The sequence below is a fragment of the Amblyomma maculatum genome, chromosome 1 (genome assembly GCF_055883805.1).
Source record: "Amblyomma maculatum isolate TAMU_Amacu chromosome 1, ASM5588380v1, whole genome shotgun sequence".
In the NCBI taxonomy this organism is placed as follows: domain Eukaryota; kingdom Metazoa; phylum Arthropoda; class Arachnida; order Ixodida; family Ixodidae; genus Amblyomma; species Amblyomma maculatum.
This window is the reverse complement of record NC_139344.1, coordinates 272714714-272735128: the sequence shown is the minus strand read 5'-3', so window position 1 is coordinate 272735128 and position 20415 is coordinate 272714714. Positions and strand designations below refer to the sequence as shown.

The window sequence follows — 20415 nt, the reverse complement described above, 5'->3', positions numbered from 1 at the left end:
GGATATCCTCATGACCTTACCTTTGTGTGGTCGTGAAGATATCAAACAGTGTACATAACTTCGATGTTATAATGTGACTTTCAGTGGACATGCATAGTTCAGCAGATTTCTGCTTTAAATTTTGATTCGGACTAAGTGGAAAGGCAAACAGTGTCTTCAAGTAAAGCCTCTCAATTTGATCTTCAAGACCCTGTTTTCCCTTCTCTGCCCCCCCCCCCCCCCCCCCCCCCCGCGAGCGAGAAGACGCGGTCCGCAGATGACTGCCCCGCCGGGGTGGTGCAGTGGTAAGACGCCCGACTACTGTGCCGGAGTTCCCGGGATCGAATCCCGGCCTCGGCGGCTGCGTTTCGATGGAGGCGAAACGAAGTGGCGTCCGTGTGCTGTGCGATGTCAGCGCACGTTAAAGATCCCCAGGTGGTCGAAATTACTCCGTAGCCCTCCACTACGGCCCCCCTTTCTCTCCTTTCACTTTCACTCCCACCTTCATCCCTTCCCTTACGGCGCGGTTCAGGTGTCCACAGAACAAGTGTGACAGATACTGCGCCTTTCCTTTCCTATGAACCAACCAACCAACCAACCAACCGCAGATGACTCATGCCGTAGTGCATGATAAAAACGTGGGCAACTCGTGTGCCGGAGAGGTTGAGGAGAACGTTGGAGAGACTCGCTGCCTACATTCGCGATCAAGAAATAGTGCATTCCTTGTGGCGAGCGAAAAATATTAAATGCTTTGCCTGCAGGCTTGTTGTAATAAACATTTGTTATGAACATCAATAATGCGTTTATTGGGCGACGCGCTGTCACTTTCATGATATCTTCGGCAACTCTACCACAAAATTAGCGCGGAGTAGCACGCCTTTTTTTTTTTTTTCTTTGATGGCGTCCGCGGCGTTCGTCTCGTTCCCTTCCCTGCCTCCGCTGCACAGCCACCACAACACAATAACACAATGCACGTGTTGTCCCTGTGAGCGAAAAGACGCGGTCAATTGACGTGTGTCCACAGATGACTCATGCCGTAGTACATGCCTATTTCAGTACACTCAGCGGTCGAGTGGCGTCGTCGTATTTTGGGAACGTCTGCTAATCTTGGCGCTTCCGAGTATTGCAGCTTGCGCTTGGTGTAATAGTTCTGCACCCTACCAGTACATTCCTGTGCAACCGGAAGCGATCCCCGGAAGCCGGAAGTGTCATTGTGCCTGGCATGCATATGTTGCATAGCTGACACAAGCTCACATCGCCTCAACCGCTCTCCGAGTTGCTGGCAGCCACATATCGTCGCACGCGCGTCACATGGATACATCTTCGCTGACGAAGTTGACAGCAGCAGTCATTTCAAGTTGTTAATCGCCCTGTGCATTGCCTTGTTCGTGGAGTACGTTTCTTCAAAGGTACGTACGTTTCAGCATCACCTAAGAGCACGACTTTTTCTGCTATGCCTAAGTTAAGCAAAAGCGAAGACATGAGCAGCACGCGCAGCTGCGAGGAATACTCGTGCCACGTTTTCTGCTCTTGGTGAACCCGACGAGTGTGCAGAAGTGCACAAACCAGAAATAGTAGTTGGAGAGCTAGCCCGCAATGACAGCCCGCAGCCCACCTCTGTCATGTTTGACCCAGAGTTTACTCCCGCCCAGCCCGGAGCCCACCTCTGTCATGTTTGACCCAGAGTTAATTCCCGCCGCGCAAGGATCACCTGCGTCATCGGAACCTCTAGCTTTTTCTTTAGGCGGCGAGCCATTTCGCGCGCGTCGCCTAGCAAATGTGCGAGCGAAATTGCTGATATTGACATAAAGTGCATTTTGCGGGAGTGGGTATAGAAGAGAACATGATGCAGAAGGCCGCGACCTCCCTGCTATATAATTTTTTTTAACATCACTTTTTGCATGCCTTCATCGCAGAATAGGTTGCTGCTTTGCCATTTTTTGTACAAGTTTTTTTTTTTTTTTGTGAAAAGCTAGGCTGGCTCTTATTAGATCACTTCAGAGAATAAGATTGTTGTCTTGCTATGCGTGCGGTGCCAGCTTGTTCCCACTGGATATTATGAAGAGTGTATGAAACTCTTTTCCATTCTTGCTGTCATTACGCTCTACTTGTCCTTGTTTTCCTCTCCCTGTTCCTTTAATTCCACTGGCTGCAGCTCAGTACTCAGGTGCTTAAGTTATTAAATAGCAACTGCAGCGGCTGGCAACAATTTTTCCTTCTTTTTGGTATTTTAATAATGAACCACAGCTACTATACTGCTGTATTTGTTTCAGTGCCTGCAAGGTCAAACATGCGGTATGTTGCAACAGTGGATGATGTGCAAGCAGTTATAAAGAAATGGCTCCAACATGCTCCATGCAGTCTTAAACAGCAACAGGAAAGGCTTGCAAAACAAGGTATGAAAATTTAGCCACTATTTTGTACAAAACTGTGTGTGTACATACCAGTTAGATGCCTGTTTAAGCATGGCTTGAACAAATTTAAATGAGCGAAAGCTCAAGCATGATTTTGCATGGTTTACCAAGGCTGTACACAGTTTGAATTAGGGGGGTGCTCAAGCTTCTCATTAAAAGTAGATGCGAGAGTGCCTTAACACCACCTTTTCATTCCGCTATTTTTTTTTTTAATTTTTAGTTGGTTTTTGGGGAAAGGAAGGCACAGTATGTCTCACTTTTTAGTGGACACCTATGCTTAATTAGGTTGAAGTCATTCAGTCCCAGCGAGGTGAAATCTGAAGTTGCAGCCTAAATAGTGCAGCTTACACTCTAAAACAATTTCCAACCTTAACTGAAAAAGAAGTGAACACAAATTATTAACTATCCTTGTTACAGAGACAACAGGTCGTGAAATTTTTACATTCCTTTACTACGGGCACGGTGGAACTACGGGCATGTTAATAGGTTTATTTTCTTCGCACGTAAAGGTTTTACATTCATTTTTTTTTTTTTTCACTGTTATATAGCTGTAAGTTCTGTTGCCAGCTTTCAGATAAGTTTGTTTTGTGCATGCGGCCTTTTTTTGTGACTATTTTCTGTTACCTGTCAATTTCTTAATGCCCCACTTTATTGTTCACTTCATCTTTCATATTTTCCAGGAGGCGCAAGCACGGACGCAAACTGAAACCCATGAAGAGGGGAAGGTGTTTGAAAGCTTGCAGTCTTCTTGTGAATAAAACTATAATTCACGCTATGTGTTTTGCTCAACAGCTATCCCTAGCTCTGCTAAAAGTGCATGCTTGTACATCTTGGCAATGTTCATGCAATGTCCAGAGACTGATTTGGCAACGTCCTCTAGACATCATAATGAATGTCCATGTGGACGTCCACTGTGAGGCAATAGGGACATCTCTGGAATATCCACTGGACCAATTGTGGGTATTTATGGAGATCCTCTGAATATTAAATATTTTGAGGGGTACATTTTATGGACATCTCCTGGATCTGATATGGTTGTCTGGGACCTTCTCCACGCGCTCATGCATAGCCAGGAACCCCAACGCCGCACCCAGTGCACGAAGTGCGCGCCGTGCTTCGTAACTTGAACCGGGAGAACGCGAACGACCGCGCTAGCCGTGCGCGTCGGACTGGGGCGCGTTATATATCTCTGTCAGTGGAACAAGGAAACACGCAAGACTTGCAACTGAATTTTACTCCGAAGAGGATGCGTTTAAGCATTTTTTTATCTTCCTTGGTTGCACCTGGATAAAGATAAAAAAAAATGCGTATAAACTCGTTCTTTCCGGAGTAAAATTCAGTCGCAAGTCTAGTGTGTGTCTTGTCCCCCTGCCTTCTGTGTTCATCTTTCTTTTGAGCTACCCACTGTCAGACTCATTTCAACAACTATCCCAATTAAGAAAAGAAATCGGGGCAGCTTGATGTCTGTGGTCGAAGTCGCGATGTTAAGCGCAGCTAAATGAAGTGCGCTAAACTCGCGACATGGCAGCGCGTGACTGCCGATAGCTGTCCTAGCATTTCGGTATTTTTACCGGTGTTCTAAATGGGATTACGCGCGCGCAGCAAGGCAGTGGCATGGCCTCTCGTCGATACCGCGCTCCCGCGTTAATTTGCTAAATCCCGCCAGAATAAAATGTATGCGTACTCGAGGTTACGGGAGCTGAGAGCATGACTTTTGCTGCTCTTGCTGACATATAAATGACTAAATTCACGCAACAAAACTGGGGCGACGGCTCGTCTGGATGAGTTCATTTGTTTACAATCGGATCATCAAGCCCATTGATGTGACACTGCTTCGTTCGAGTCAGGCAGGAGATTTAGGGCACGAGTAACGCTATGTTCAATTGAGAGCGGATCACAGGCGCATACAGCAGTGCAGCGCAGCGGTACGTATCAGTGTGAATTTCCCATGCGGGAAAAGGTTAGCGCTGTCTCCTCGCTCGTCATGTCGCTGCTGCCGCCAGTGTCACCTTGTTCCGAAGCCGCCGCTGGTTCGAACAAGTACGGCTCAATATCATATTCCCCTGAGCAGCGTGATCGTTGTATGTTCAGTGGCATACATCCGCAGAAAAGCACGTGCGTGCATGTACAATCGCTTGGACCGCCGCTACCACTCAATGGCACGCCGTCATTGACGTCACGGCGCGCTTGACCAATCAGAGGCAAGAGCGCCACTTTCAAAACGGTCCACGGCGTTGGTGCACGTTTTTCTGATTAAAAAGTAGTTTGCGGTCACTTATGACTAAATGACCTGATGCCAGTGAACACCTCCGGCAACGCACTCCCTCACCAGAACAGGAGTTGGCCACCCTGGTGCAGTAATTGGCCACAACCTCCTATGATAAGCTCCATAAAACCCCGGCCCTCAGTCACCAGCGGCTGCGGAACAACTGACCACGGCGGCGGTCAGACCTGTGACGCAGCAGGGGGTGCTAAGAAAGTCTGGCTCCGCTGGACAGGCCGCCATTGGAAACTGACCCTGGCAACGTTTAATGCTAGAACCCTAGCTAGTGAAGCTAGTTTAGCAGTGCTGTTAGAGGAACTAGAGGGCATGAAATGGGATGTCATAGGTCTTAGTGAGGTTAGGAGGCCGAATGAGGCATATACTGTACTGAAGGATGGGCATGTACTGTGTTATCGAGGTTTACCGGAGAGGCGACAACTAGGAGTAGGTTTCCTTGTCAATAAGTATATAGCGGGTAATATAGATGAATTCTATAGTATTAATGAGAGGGTTGCAGGCATCGTAATTAGGCTGAATAAGCGGTATAAATTGAAGGTTGTACAGGCCTATGCACCTACATGTAGTTATGATGACCAGGCAGTTGAAAGCTTCTATGAAGATGTAGAATCGGCAATGCGAAAAGTAAAAACGCAGTATACTGTTCTAATGGGCGACTTCAATGCCAAGGTAGGGAAAAAACAGGCAGGAGACAAGGCAGTAGGTGACTATGGCATTGGTTCTAGGAATAGCAGGGGGGAGTTACTAGTTGAGTTTGCAGAGCGCAATAACTTACGAATCATGAATACCTTCTTCAGCAAACGGAAGAACCGGAAATGGACATGGAAAAGTCCTAACAGAGAGACTAAAAATGAAATCGACTTCATAATGTGTTCAACCCCCGCCATTGTGCAGGATGTAGAGGTAATCGGGAAAGTGCGATGCAGTGACCACAGGATGGTGAGGTCCCGAATTAGCCTAAATCTGAAGAAGGAACGCAATAGATTAGTAAGAAAGAAACCCATCAACGAATTAGCGGTGAGGGGGAGGGCAGAAGAGTTCAGGATCTCGCTACAGAATAGGTATTCAGCTCTAACTGAGGATGGCGACATTACCCTAGAGGCAAGGAACAATAATTTCAGAAATATCATTACTGAGTGCGCGGTAGAAGTAGGCGGTAGGATAGTTAGAGAGGATACCGGTAAGCTGTCTAAGGAGACGAAAGATTTGATTAAGAAACGCCAGAGTATAAAAGCTTCCAATCCAACAGACCAGATCGAATTGGCCGAGATATCAAAGCTAATCAATAAGCGCAAGGTGGCCGATATAAGTAAGTATAACATGGACAAAATTGAGCATGCTGTAAAAAACGGGGGAAGCCTTAAAGCGGTAAAGAAGAAATTGGGCATAGGCAAAAACCAGATGTATGCGATAAGGGACAAGGCGGGCAACGTCATCACTAATATGGACAAGATAGTCAAAGTAGCCGAGGAGTTCTATACAGATCTCTACAGTAGCCAAAGTAGTCACGACCGGAATGAGATTGGCGGTAGGGAAAAACAGTCAGACGTTCCACCAGTGACGAAGGACGAGGTCAAGAAAGCACTAGAAACTATGAAAAGGGGGAAATCAGCTGGAGAGGATCAGATAACTGATGATTTGCTGAAGGACGGGGGGGATATCGTGCTAGAAAAACTGGCCACCCTGTATACGCAGTGCCTGGTGTCATCGACGGTACCGGAACCATGGAAGAATGCAAACATTATCCTCATTCACAAGAAAGGGGACTCTAAGGACCTTAAAAATTACAGACCAATCAGCTTACTGTCTGTTACGTATAAGGTATTTACTAAGGTAATCACTAATAGAATCAGGACAACCTTAGACAGCAATCAAGCAAAGGATCAAGCAGGGTTTCGGAAACGGTACTCTACTATCGATCATATCCATACCATCAATCAGGTGATAGAAAAATGCTCGGAATATAACCAGCCCTTATACATAGCATTCATTGATTACGAAAAAGCATTTGACTCAGTTGAAACCTCGGCGGTGATGCAGGCATTACGAAATCAGGGGGTAGATGAGCCGTACGTGAAAGTGCTGGAAGATATATATAGTGGCTGCACAGCAACCATAGTTCTGCATAAAGAAAGTAACAAAATTCCCATAAAGAAAGGTGTTAGGCAAGGAGACACAATCTCCCCAGTACTATTCACAGCTTGTTTAGAGGAAGTATTCAGAGACTTGGAATGGGAGCAGTTAGGGATAAGGGTAGATGGAGAATACCTCAGTAATCTGCGATTTGCTGATGACATTGCCTTGCTAAGCAACTCGGGGGATGAACTGCAAATAATGATTGATGACCTAGACAGAAAAAGTAGAAAGGTAGGCTTGAAAATCAATATGCAGAAGACTAAGGTAATGTTCAACAGCCTCGGGAAGGAACAGCAGTTTATATTAGGTAGCGAAATACTGGAAGTAGTAGGCGAATATGTCTACTTAGGACAGGTAGTAACGGCAGATCCGGACCATGAAAAGGAAATAACAAGAATAAGATTGGGATGGAGCGCATTTGGCAGGCACTCGCAGATTATGACTAGCAACTTACCGGTATCGCTCAAGAGGAAAGTATACAACAGTTGCATGTTGCCTGTACTCACCTATGGGGCTGAAACGTGGAGGCTAAACAAGAGAGTTCTACTTAAGTTGAGGACAACCCAGAGGGCTATGGAACGAAAAATGGTAGGGGTAACATTAAGAGATAGAAAGCGTGCAGAGTGGGTCAGAGAAATAACTCAAGTTACCGACATTCTAGTGGAAATTAAGAAGAAGAAATGGACATGGGCAGGACATGTAGTGCGTAGAGAGGATAACCGATGGTCGCTGAGGGTAACAAACTGGATTCCAAGGGAAGGAAAGCGTAGCAGGGGGCGGCAGAAAGTTAGGTGGGCGGATGAGATTAAGAAGTTCGCAGGGGTCAAGTGGATGCAGCTAGCACAGAACCGGGTTATGTGGAGAAATATGGGAGAGGCCTTCGCCCTGCAGTGGGTATAATCAGGCTGATGATGATGATGATGATGATGACTAAATTTAACGTCGTATTCGTGTTCAGGGGGTCGTAAACTATATATCTGTATTCCGAACTCTTTTTTTTTTAAGTGATGCAGCTGCCCTTTAAGTTTTTCAGCCAACACAACGAAAGATGGTCAGTGATGACACGAAACGGTCGGCCATAAAGGTACGGACAGAACTTGACAGCGGCCCATACCACCGCCAAACATTCTTTTTCAGTGGTGGAATAGTTGCACTCAACACGGGAAAGTGCGCGGCTGGCGTAGGCAATTACTTTCTCGACCCCGTCTTGGTGCTGAACTAGAACGGCACCAAGGCCGACGTTGCTCACATCCTTGTGTAACTGTGTCGGCATCATCGTCGAAATGTGCCAGGATCGGGGGTGACTGGAGCCGGCGTCGTAACTCGTCGAAAGCCATCTGCTTCTCGGCGCCCCAGGAAAATGATGCGTCATCTCGAGTCAGGAGAGTCAGAGGGCTGGCCATCTGTGCAAAGTTTTTGATAAAGCGACGATAATAGGAGCACAGCCCCCAAAACCGTCGAACTGCTTTTTTGTGGGCGGGGACGGGAAAGGCAGCAACGGCAGCAAGTTTCTCAGGGTCAGCTCGGATGCCATCAGCACTCACGCTGTGCCCAAGAAACTTCAATATCGGTGAACCCGAAGTGGCACTTTTGAGGCTTGAGAGAAAGGTTGGCAGACCGGACGGCTTCGAGAACAGTTCTCAGGCGGCGCAGGTGTTCCGTGAACGCCGGTGAAAAAATTATCACGTCGTAGAGATAAACAAGGCATGTCTGCCACTTAAGACCTGTGAGCACAGTGCCCATCATCCGCTGGAAGGTGGCAGGAGCACAGCAGAGCCCGAATGGGAGGACGCGGAATTCATACAGCCCATCTGGTGTTACGAAGGCAGTTTTCTCACGGTCCCTCTCATCAACTTCAATTTGCCAATAACCACTCCTGAAGTCAATGGAGGAGAAGTACTTGGCTCGGCGAAGTCGGTCGAGAGAGTCGTCAATCCGTGGCAGCGGATAGACGTCCTTCTTTGTCATACTGTTAAGTTTCCGATCGTCAACGCAGAAACGAAGTGTTCCGTCTTTCTTTTTAACGAGGTATACAGGCGACGACCATGGACTGCTTGAAGGTTGAATGACGCCATCGGCGAGCATCTCCGTGGCTTGCTGTTGGATAGCGTCTCTCTCCCGAGGAGACACACGATAGGGCTGCTGATGGATGGGTCGAGTGCCTTCATGCGTGATAATCCGGTGTTTAATGACCGACGTTTGCTGCACTTTAGACGAAGACGTGAAGCACACACGAAACTCCAGCAATAGATCCTGGAGTTGCCTCTTTTCAGCGGAGGAAAGGCCAGAATTGATGTCGACAGCGCGTACGGCATCATCCGGTTCAGTGCTAGGCGTAGCTTCCTCGGAAGCAAAACATTCGGCGACTTCCTGCAGATGGTCGACGTAAGCAATGACAGTGCCACGGAACAGATGTCTATGTTCATTGGAGAAATTGGTGACAAGCACCTCCGTCTCTCTGCCGCGAAGGAAACAAGACCTCTTGCCACAGAAACTCCCAAGGCGAGTGAGAGGGAGACATCAGGCTCAACAACCCGGAGGCCGTGATGTGGCTCGTCACAGATAACTCTGGCAAGGATGCTGGCGCGTGGTGGCACTGTGAGGCTATCATCGGCGACTCGCAGCGTGGAGTGGGACCCACGGTACTCATGCTTTTCAGTGGCCAGTTTGGCGGAAAACGTCACCAAGCGGTTCGGTAGATCTATAGTGGCACCGTGCTCACGAAGGACGTCGATGCTAAGAATATCATCACGAGAGCATTCGCGTAGAACAAGAAAAGTCGCAACAAATGTGCAGCCTCACACCGTAATCCGGGCTGTACACATACCCAGTGGTGCAACCACATGTCCGCCTGCCGTACGTATGTGTGGTCCGTTCCATGGCGTCATCACTTTTTTCAGTGTCCTTGTAAGCCGCCCGCTAAGGATAGAATAATCGGCTCCCGTTTCAACTAAAGCGCTGACCTCCTTTGTGTCGACGATAACAGGGATGTCCAGGGAGACCCGGCCAGGACCAGGGCCTGTCGACGTCGGTTCGGTGTGAAGTGAGCGGTGTGGCGGCGGAAGCGGCGGAAGTTGGGTGGTCGGCCTCGAGACAATTCAATGTCGACGGCAGGTCAGAGTGAAGCGAGCGGTGCGGCGGCGGAAGCTGGGCGGCAGTTGTGTGGTCTGCGTCGGGGCGATTTAAGCGACACGGCGGTGATAACTGGTCGGCGATGCGGACGACGTCGGGACGATCTGGTTTGTGCGGCGAAAACTGGACAGGAATTCGGCGTTCGACGTCAGGGCGAATCGAGCGGTGCGGCGGTGGAAGCTTTGCGGCGAATCGGTGTGCGGCGGCCTCGCCCCCAAAGGTCGCCGGAGCTAGTTTCCCGATGAGGGCTCGAGAAACCATGACGTCCAGCGGTATACCATGGTCCAGAGGGCGAAGAGCGACGAGGCGAAGGCGAGCGCGACTCGCGACGAGGAAAATGCGGCAAACTACGCTGGTGGTGGAGCGACTGTACTTATCGGTGGCGTGAGTGCGTTCTGGACCTCCTCACGGATGACACTGGCCAGGGAAGCCGCGCCAGGAGTAAATGACCCATGAAGTTGCTGGAGCTCCTCGCGAACCACGGTGCGAATGAGGTCGCGAAGGGAGCTCAGATCTGCCCCGGGATTGTAGTCGGTTCGGTCAGACGGCGGTAGTGTGGAGATGGAATTCAGTGGCTGAGCGTACTGGCTGCATCGCTGCTGTAGCAGTTTCTCCATGATCACAGCTTCAGAGAAACGTCGCGACGGTGGTGGGCGGGTTCCGCACGAGGCCGGAAAAAAGCTGATCTTTGACGCCGTGCATCAGGTGCCGCACCTTCTTCTCTTCACTCATGGACGGGTCGGCGCGATGGCAAAAGCGCATGACGTCTTCAACGTACATTGCGACCCCTTCGTTCTGACGCTGAACTTGAGAGGTCAGGGCACGCTCCGCGTTCTCCCTGCGGTCACTCTTGACGTACGTACCGAGGAGTTGGCTTTGGAAGGCCGGCCACGTAGAGAATGTGGTCTCACGGTTCTCGACCCACGTCCGAGCAGAGTCTTCAAGGCTGAAGTAGACGTTTCGCATTTTTGCAGCGTCGTCCCAGCCGTTAAATGTCGCGACCCTTTCGTAGTGAGCTAGCCAGTCCTCGGCATCTTCAAACTGCTCACCGTGAAATGGCTTAGGGGTACGTGGGGTCTGAAGGATGAGACAGGACGAAGGGGTGGAAGGGACAGTCGTGGTATGGACGGCCGGTGTCGTTGCCATAGCTAGGTTAGAAGCTAGGGGCTCTTCGTCAAGAGGGAAGGTTTCGGGGGGTAAGCCTCGGAGCCGCCGGCTTACACGATGAACTGGAGTGGTCACGAGAGGCGGCCACGTCGAGTCGTCCGCAGGAGAAGGGATCACCAATGGCACCTCCACCAGTGTCACAACTCAAGCCACAGGGAGCCGTCAAGGTACACGGTACCGTGAAGGTAAGACCCGAGAGTCAGATTTGCGTCTAGCTCCGATGACAGTGTCCAGCACCAGCGCGCCGTTCGTGCCAACAACCGCTTCGTCGTCGTCGGCACCAAGCACGGCTGTCGCGCGGCACTAGGCACGTGGCAATATCTCTTTTTTATCATCATCATCATCTCGAGGTGCGTACATTACATAGACCTCAAAAGCCATAGCAGCGAAGGCACAAAAGCAGACGTCGCCAATAAAAGGTTTCTGTTTCCCGAAATGCCACTATAAACTTCCTTAAGTGATTGCGCAACCACAAATATTTCCAAAATGTTTTTTTTTTCTTTCAAAGTGTGCCTATTAAGTGCGAAATATTAGTATTTGTGCTGCTCAAAACTAAGCCATTAGGAGAAAGAGCCATCGCTAATATTGAATAAATTTTACACTGACCATGCTGTTTCTATCTCTTTTTGCAATTCATAGTCTCAAAATTGAATGCTGGAGCATTGTTTACGGTAGAACAACATTTATATTTGCATTAGTTTTGGCCAAAAGTTGTCATTCTGCACTCGGTAATTCTCCGGCCCATGATGCTTTGGGCGCCCATAGGGGCTGATTCATTCATTCATGCATTCATTCATTCATAAACCTTTATTCATGAGGATGACCTGAGGTCTAGAGGGGAAGGGGTAGGGTTAGGAGAATTTGAGGGCGCCAGACTCCAACATGAAGTGTAGCAGGGCACTAAGCTTGCGCTTGGCGTTGGTATTTATATTGGGGGGCTCTCCAGTCTTCGTAACTCTGAATGTGGTGAGCAGATGTGTAGCGTGCGCGGAGGCCAGCCGTGCAAGGACAAGTCCAGATCAAGTGCTGCAGGTCAACGGAGTCAGCAGGGCAGTTGGGGCAGCTGATCTTGGTTCGGCGCCATTGACTCAGGATGTCCGGTGTGTGCGCTGCACCGGCTCGCACCTTGTAAGTTAAAACTTGGGCAGGACGAGAGAGGCTGGAAGGGATCGGAGGAGTAATATCGGGGACAAGGTCCCGCAACAAACCCCTCCGCTCATGTTTATTTAAACCGCGTGATGACAGAGTCCGGTATGATGAAGGAGAACTGTTCGTCTGCAAACTCCATGTAAACTCCCATAGATGGCAGCACAGCTTTCCCTCTAGGTAAGAGTAAGAAACTCTATGGCACGGCGACCTTGGCTTCACTGGCGTAGTGAAGCCGTGAATCTTTCGCTTCAAAGCTGCGAGCTTCGGCAACTTCATCCCGGATGACATGGCATATTGCAGGAACCAGCGTATCCAGAGAGCACGGCCGGGTCCAATGAAAGCTTTCGTGAAACCTCCTCACGCCCAAATTCTTCAATCTGGTGGAGTAGCTAAAATAAAAGTCGGTAGTCAGACTTGACAGGGGTTCACCTGTTCGCCACATCAGTGACAGGGCGAGGATCTTAAGCCAAAAGCATTTGAAATGCGCACTCATTAATTGCTTTGAGGATATGCCTAATTTTCTGTTTCAGCTGGCATCGATCGCATTGACATTGGTGACAAAGGTCAAATGTGTCCTCGATATAACTTGTAAATGTCTCTCCCGTGCTGCTCACATTCGCGCAAGCGGTGCTCGGTACGAAGCTTGAGTAGCTTGGCGACCGAACACAGCGTATTTTGGAGGTAGTATAGTTAGGTGCGCTTCGTGGTTTGTGAACCACAGCTTGGCAATTTGACTTAAATAAAATAACCTCCATCAAGTGTTAAGCGGGGATCCAGGCACTGGTAGCGGGCACTGGTAGCGAGCAGGACCGGAGCAGGGGTGGCTTAACTTGCAGTCAGCTAGTCCGCAAAATCACTTTCTCTTCCTCCTTCTCTGCCCAATTAATGGGAACCTCTTCTTTACAGTTCGTTTGTGTACGTCGCCTCATTTGTTAATTTGTTATATACTCACGCGCTCGTAGTATATGCAATCCAGTTTTCCACGGGATCTGTCAGGATATTGGTGGGTGGTTGGTCGGTCGGAACGCCGAAATTAGAATTATTCTAGCCAACCTGTCCACCGCTGCACTCTCGGCACGTTGGAGGAGGTGGAGCGACCAACTTCTCCCCCGCGTTCGAAAGAATAGATTCGGACTGCTGACCGGAGATAGCGGCCGTGCCAGATTGGCCGTTGGCCCGGGGTATGAAACGTACTCAAATTCACTGGCACCGCAATTTACATGCATGCACTCACAAAACGGGAAAGTTACAAAACACAACAGCAATAAAACAAAGGCGCGATGTAAGTGTATCAGACATAAAGATGACGCAGGCGAACTATCAACATGAAGCGGGAAATAACAGTGAGATGACTACGACTTTACATGCGGAGAGGATTACAACGCCGAAGAGCAAGACGAGAAACAGGAGAGAGCGTCGAGATAAAGAAAAGAGTTCTCGAGAGGGGCGGGAAACGGTGGCTTACCTGTGGCGGTCTGGTAAAGTCCGGTCGCAGGGAGCGTCGGGCTGCGAATGCTCGTTGCGGGAACGGGTGATGTCGTGGACACAGATGGTCTGGGGCCACGCGTCTTCGGGGCCGCCGTCACCGTGTTCACCGCGACAGACTCTCGCGGCTCGTTCGCCGACCCTGGCTTTCCCTCACACGCTCTGGCTGACCTCACACATCCGTCCGCACGTGTCAATTTCCCCAAGCCGACTGGCGCACGTTTCCGTCGCCGCCGCTTCCTCGAGGTAAAACCCGTATACCTGAGGCCGGATCGCGCAAACGCAAACACGTGCCCGACTCGAATGCTTTCAAGAAGCCAACTTTATGAAACAAAAATACAGAAATCACCCGGCGCCTAGCCTCTGCCGAAGTCGTCAAATTCGTCCTACCCCTGGCCCCTGGACAGCCCGAGAGGAGGAGGTCGTATACGGTATATTACCCCACCATGTAACCGGCAGTCGCAGTGGCAAGCATTTGAGACCGGACGGCCGAGTCCGAGTTTCTCTCCCTCAAGGCCGAACCATGTCGTCACTACAAAAATAAAGTGCCCAAGGCAAAAACAGGAAGGAACGGAGAAGAAACAATGCGAAAGCCCCATTCGCCGCAGGTGTCGAACTCGGCGCCGCAGCGCCTGGGTTCCCGCTGCCGCAGAAGAGAGGAAAGGGACGGGGCAAAAAAAGAGGAGTTCAATGCTGCTGAACTAAATATTGAGTGAAAGCATTAGCTGCGGGTGACCGAGCGATCTTCTTTTCTTCCTCAGCCCACATAAGCCAAGCTTTAACCAAGCTGTATGAACGTGCCTTAGTGGCCTATAGGGGTAATTAACATCCCAGACAACATGCCAACTCCCAGGGACGTCCCGTTTAAGTCCCTACATCCCACATCCTAACAGGGTAATCCGCAGGACGTCCCTCCGAGCTCCCTTCTGGGCTATGTTCGAACCTCCAAAGAAGGATCCCCGTGGGACGTTCCATTTACTTGTCCTTTAATACGACCATGCTAAATAGATTCCAGGGCAGTTGTAAGGAATTATGCACCCTGTTACACGGAAGCGAGTGAACAAGAACCACACAAATTCGCTTGAAATGTCAAAAACAAGACATACTGGTCATCACTATAACTAGAAATTGGCGCCGTCCCTGCTACGATACTCAACTAGCTGCTAACTAAATTTCACTTCCGCTTTTCCAAGAGTCTGTATTGGGGGTTGCAACTGATTGTTCATTGTGGTTTTTCAGAGCATACATAGCAGCGAATGTAAGCTCATAACTGCATTAGCTGATGCATGGGAATTTCATTTCATTTATTGAAGCCTTAAAGGCCCGAGGGCATTACATAAGGCGGGGGATGTTTAACAGCATACGAACACCAGTTCAAGAAACAAAACAAAGAAAATGAAACCAACAAAGAATCATTAACAAATTATACAAGAGTCAACTAGTGTGCATTATCAAGTAGAACACTGAATGTGACTCGTTAGTTTTACTCGGAAAATTTCATGATCTTTGCATGAAACAATAACGTCCGGGGTGAATGTCAGGGTCCTAGCAGGCTGATTCTGACATAACCGTCCCATCCCAGACAACACACATACGTCCCAGGGACATCCCAGGGATTCCGATTATGGGAGATTCGGATGTCCTAGGGAAGTCTGGAAAGTCCCACAAAAATCTCGAAAACATCCCAAATGAAACAAGAAGCGACTTCCTCAGGACGTCCCAAACAATACCGAGGTGGAACAGGTTTGGGGTACTTTAGGAGCTTTTTGTGACATTGTTTAAGAGATATTCCTCTGCTTGTTATTCTAGGCCCTGTCTTGCAGAGGCCTCGTAAGAAGCATGCAATTATATGAATCTCAGCTCATGGTGTTATGAGCAGACTCAAGTTGTCATCTTTAATTTGTATTGGGACAGTTAGGGCAGGAATGATTTGGGAAGAATTGGAGGCAGAGTTGAATTTCAACGGGAAAGACCACTATGCTAGAGGTGACCATTCCCAAATTTGTTATAATTATTTTGTGTTGAACTAACAATTCAAAACATATACAATATTTGGCTACAAAACATTTCACTTACTCGATGAACGCCCACGTGCAAAGCAATATTCGGGGGCATTGAACACTGCATGCTCCAACCTGTACTATACACATTTTCTGCATCTGCCTATATACTGGGTGTCGCATACTATGCATAACACAGCAGAAACTTTGCGGTGCTTGAGAAATTACACAGACAGAACTACGCGCATACTCACATTTTGCAAATAACAGAGGAATCACAATTTTGAGATTACCACATATCTCAAGCACTTCTATATATACTCGACATAAAGGTGTCCTGATATGTGCAAGCAATACACTGCACATGTGTAAAGCTATATAAAATAATCCCTTGGATAGTTATATATTTTGTTAGCAGTACAGTTAACCAAGGTCCCATGCCACATTCTGTTAATTGAGCCACTTCATTTCTTTGTCGACAATAAAAATAAAGATATTAGTTAGAGCTGGTTTATGTTCTTCGGAGAAGGTGGGCGCCACGTGCTAGTTGGGCGCCACGTCTAACTGTTGCAATTGGCATATGCCCTTTTTTGCGAACACGATTCATATTGAACATTACCTCTCATATCATGGTAGGCTGCATGTAATGCAGCCTATTTCTTCACCGCCTTGTATATATTTTCCAAAGGAACCAATTCCCATGCATCAGCTAATGTAGTTATGAGCTTACATTCACTGTTTATATGCTCTGAAAAACCACAATGTACAATCAGTGGCAACCACCCAACATAGACTCTTGGAAAAGCGCAACTGAAATTTAGTTAGCAACTGTTGAGTATCGTAGCACGGACGGCGCCAATTTCTAGTTATAGTGATGCCTTTTGTTTTTGACATTTCAAGCGAATTTGTGTGGTTGTTCACTCGCTTTCATGCGACAGGGTGCATGATCCCTTACAACTGCCCTGGAATGTATTAGCATGGTCTTATAAAAGGACAAGTAAACGGGACGTCCCACGGAGATTCTTCTTCGGAGGTTCGAACATAGCCCAGAAGGGAGCTCGCAGGGACGTCCTGCGGATTACCCTGTTAGGATGTGGGAGGTAATGATTTAAACGGGATGTCCCTGGGAGTTGATGTGTTGTCTGGGATGTGAAACCCAAGTTGATAGCTCCTGCCAACTGAGCCGCGGCTCCGCCGTGCCATGCCGACCGCTTGAGTTGAGAGCCCATCTCTCGCTTTTGTGTCACATGGGGCGTGACGTCACAGCGTCACGTGGGTAAGAAGTTGCTACCGCCGCGCTACGCTGAAGGCTTGAAACCTAAAGTAGTATTGCGGAGGGGTTTGTTGCCGGACCTTGCCCCCGATGTTACTCCTCCGATCCCTTCCGGCCTCTCTCGTCCTGCCCAAGTTCTAACTCACAAGGCGCGAGCCGGTGTAGCGTACACACCGGACATCCTGAGTCAATGGCGCCGAACCAAGATCAGCTACCCCAACTACTCTGCTGACTCCGTTGACCTGCAGCACTTGATCTGGACCTGTCCTGACACGGCTGGCTTCCGCGCACGCTACACATCTGCTCACCACATTCAGACGTACGAAGACTAGACGGCCCCCAATACCAACGCCAAGCGCAAGCTTAGTGCCCTCTAGACTTCATGTCGGAGTCTGGCGCCCTCAACCTCACCTAACCCACCCCTTCCCCTCTAGGCCACAGGTCATCCTCATGAATAAAGGTTTATGAATGAATGAATTCGCAATAAAACTTGACAAAATCACGTTGGCGTACGGCCCGGCACAGATGATGGAAGGCACCGGGGCCGCTGGCTGGCTTCTCGTGGTCATTGCCGAGGTCCCTGTCGCTGGCAACCTGCGGGTGCGAAGTTCCAGGTTGCTCTCGCGGGTTAGGTACCTCGCAACTCCCAAGCCCAACCTAGGCCCATGGCACTAAGCCCGGGCCCGCGCTATAAAGACTTGGCCCGGCCTAGGCCCGGCACTCAGTCTGCGCGGACTCCTTAAAAAAATGTACAGTTAAGTGAAAAAAAAACGCTTGCCGCTTTTATTCCATCACAAATGACCTTGTCCTGATTGACATGCCAACGGTACATAACAGAGGAGTTCACATCCAGAATAACGCGGAACGAAAATTCCAAGCTGATAGAATGGAAATATTTTCAAAAGACTGCATAAAGTATTCTTTTTTATCGAAAGAGCGCGAGACTGCTCTACCAATTGCTCTTATTTGGGCTTGTTCGTTGCTAGGATTGGATGTAGTGACTATCGCACAAGGAACTGTCCACCTACTTTCTGTATGTGTCTTCCACGTGTGTTAGCCGCTATGTCCGAAGCGAGACTGTAATAAACTTACCAATAATATTGTATATGCTAAGAGCCATGAGTAATTCTCTCTGTTGTCTCAATTGCTGGATTATAGCGATGGTAGGTATTCTGTTCACATCTGTTTTCCTTTGGTCATGATTGTATTTCATTTGTAATGCTTTCTTCTAATCTACTACTATGAGTGTGCTTTTGATCTCAGCAAAACACTCCTATCTTAGCCCATCCTGCATAGGACTGATAGTACTGTTAAACTAAATAATGCTGCTTAAGTGGTATATAATAACAGATCAAGATGGGAGAAAAATGTGACAAAATATTCTCCTGAGCTGAGGAGGGCACTGTTAAAGTACTGGCAGAAGCAAATGCTTGGTCAAGGAATTTCTGGCGTGCCATTTTAGCTAAAGCTATTGTGCTCATGCACGCTCAAGAGCTATGGATTACAGGGATTTTAGATATGGCTCCGTATTGTCAATTTAACCTATAGGCTGAGTGCATTATGAAGAAGGCCGGTCTGGACGAGTCTTCAGCTGGAGTGAAGATTGCTGGAAAACGGATCAACAACCTTAGATATGCGGATGATACCACTTTAATGACAGAAAGTGAAGGGGAACTCAAGAGACTTCTGTCGCGCGTGAAAGAAGAGAATGAGAAGTTTGGGCTTAAACTGAACATTAAAAAGGCAAAGATCATGGCATCTTGCCCTATCAAGTCCTGGATCATACAGGGACAAGAAGTGAAAGCCGTGACAGATTTTTTCTTCTCGGGCTCCAAGATTACCCTGGAAGGGGACTGCAGCCTTGAAATTAGGAGCCGCCTGCTTCTGGGATAGAGCGCCATGGCTAGCCTTGATCACCTAGTAAAGAGCAGAGACTGACCGTATAACTCGTGCTATGGTCTTTCCAGTTGTGATGTATGGATGCGAGAGTTGGACTGTGAAGAAGGCTGACCGCCAAAGAATTGACGCTTGTGAATTGTGGTGCTGGCGGAGACTCTTGAGAGTTCCTTTTACTGCCAGATCAAATCAGTCGATATTGTTGACCATAAACCCTGACTGCTCATTGGAGGATCAAATTCTAAAGTTAAAACTATACTTTGGTCATCTGATGAGAAGAGAGGAGTCGCTGGAGAAAACTTTGATGCTGGGAAAGATTGAGGGTCACAGGAGAAGGGGTAGGCAGCGAACGCGATGGTTAGATATGGCATCCTCGAGGCGCTGCAGATGAAGCTATGTGATATTAGGAAGACAGTGGGAGACCGGAAAGCTTGGCGTGATATGGTCCATAGCGTCACGAAGAGTCGGACAATACTGAACGACTGAACCGAACTGATTATCAATTAGCTCTTGAGGCAAGTGATTTGCTTAATCACACACAAAGAAACTGTCTCCAGCAACTATGTCACAGAAACCTGTGTCATCAAGGGTAGGAAGAAAAACAATCAACAGGATCTTGTGACAGCAGACAGACAGACAGACAGACAGACAGACAGACAGACAGACACAGACAGACAGACAGACAGACAGACACAGACAGACAGACACAGACAGACAGACACAGACAGACAGACAGACAGACAGTCAGACACACACACACACACACACACACACACACACACACACACACACACACACACACACACACACACACACACACACACACACACACACACACACACACACACACACACACACACACACACACACACACACACACACACACACACACACACACACACATCAGTTGGGTGATGACCTCTGAAATAGGGTGCCTCGATGCGCGCCCGCTCTCCGGGCGCACATCGAGACACCCTACACTGAAGAACATTGGTGTAACATAGGTTAGAGGGATATGGAGGAAGGGGCGCAATCTGCTCATGCGCAAAATAATATAGTGAACGGAAGAAGGGCGTGGCTAGCCATAGAGGAGGCTATGGGTATACTATGGGCTAGCCAAAGCTGGGCTAGCTCATGTTGACTCCCTTGTTACCCTTGTTGACTGTGAAGAATGGCTGTTGCTTTCTTTCTTTTTTTTTTTTTTTGTTGGCGGTGCATGGTTTAGGAGGATACTAAACGTCCGAAGGTTCTTATTTCAAAGTTCTTCTATGCCGAATCTGCGAAATGATTTGAGGCAAGAAAGCACGGCTGACGCGTAAGGCGTAAGTACTATGCGCTTTGAAGTAGGCCAACTGCTTTGTCGGCTTCCACAGAAGACGTTTTAGCGCTGTTTTTGGACTTTTTGTCTGCGTTGTCTTTAACTCTTTTAAATTTTGGCGGGAAGACTCCTGGACCGGGCGACTCGCGTGCGCGCGTTCACGCGTGTACTTTGGCCCTTTGGCT

At 48.6% G+C, this 20415-nt stretch overlaps 1 long non-coding RNA gene across 1 annotated transcript; it reads left to right on the top strand.

Annotated features, from left to right (window-relative positions):
• Positions 1-786: 786 nt before the first annotated feature.
• On the top strand, positions 787-3406 carry LOC146206541 (uncharacterized). Its single transcript, XR_014703268.1, has 3 exons — positions 787-1388; positions 2253-2375; positions 3074-3406. It is a non-coding gene; the product is annotated as an uncharacterized LOC146206541 (long non-coding RNA).
• Positions 3407-20415: the final 17009 nt, after the last annotated feature.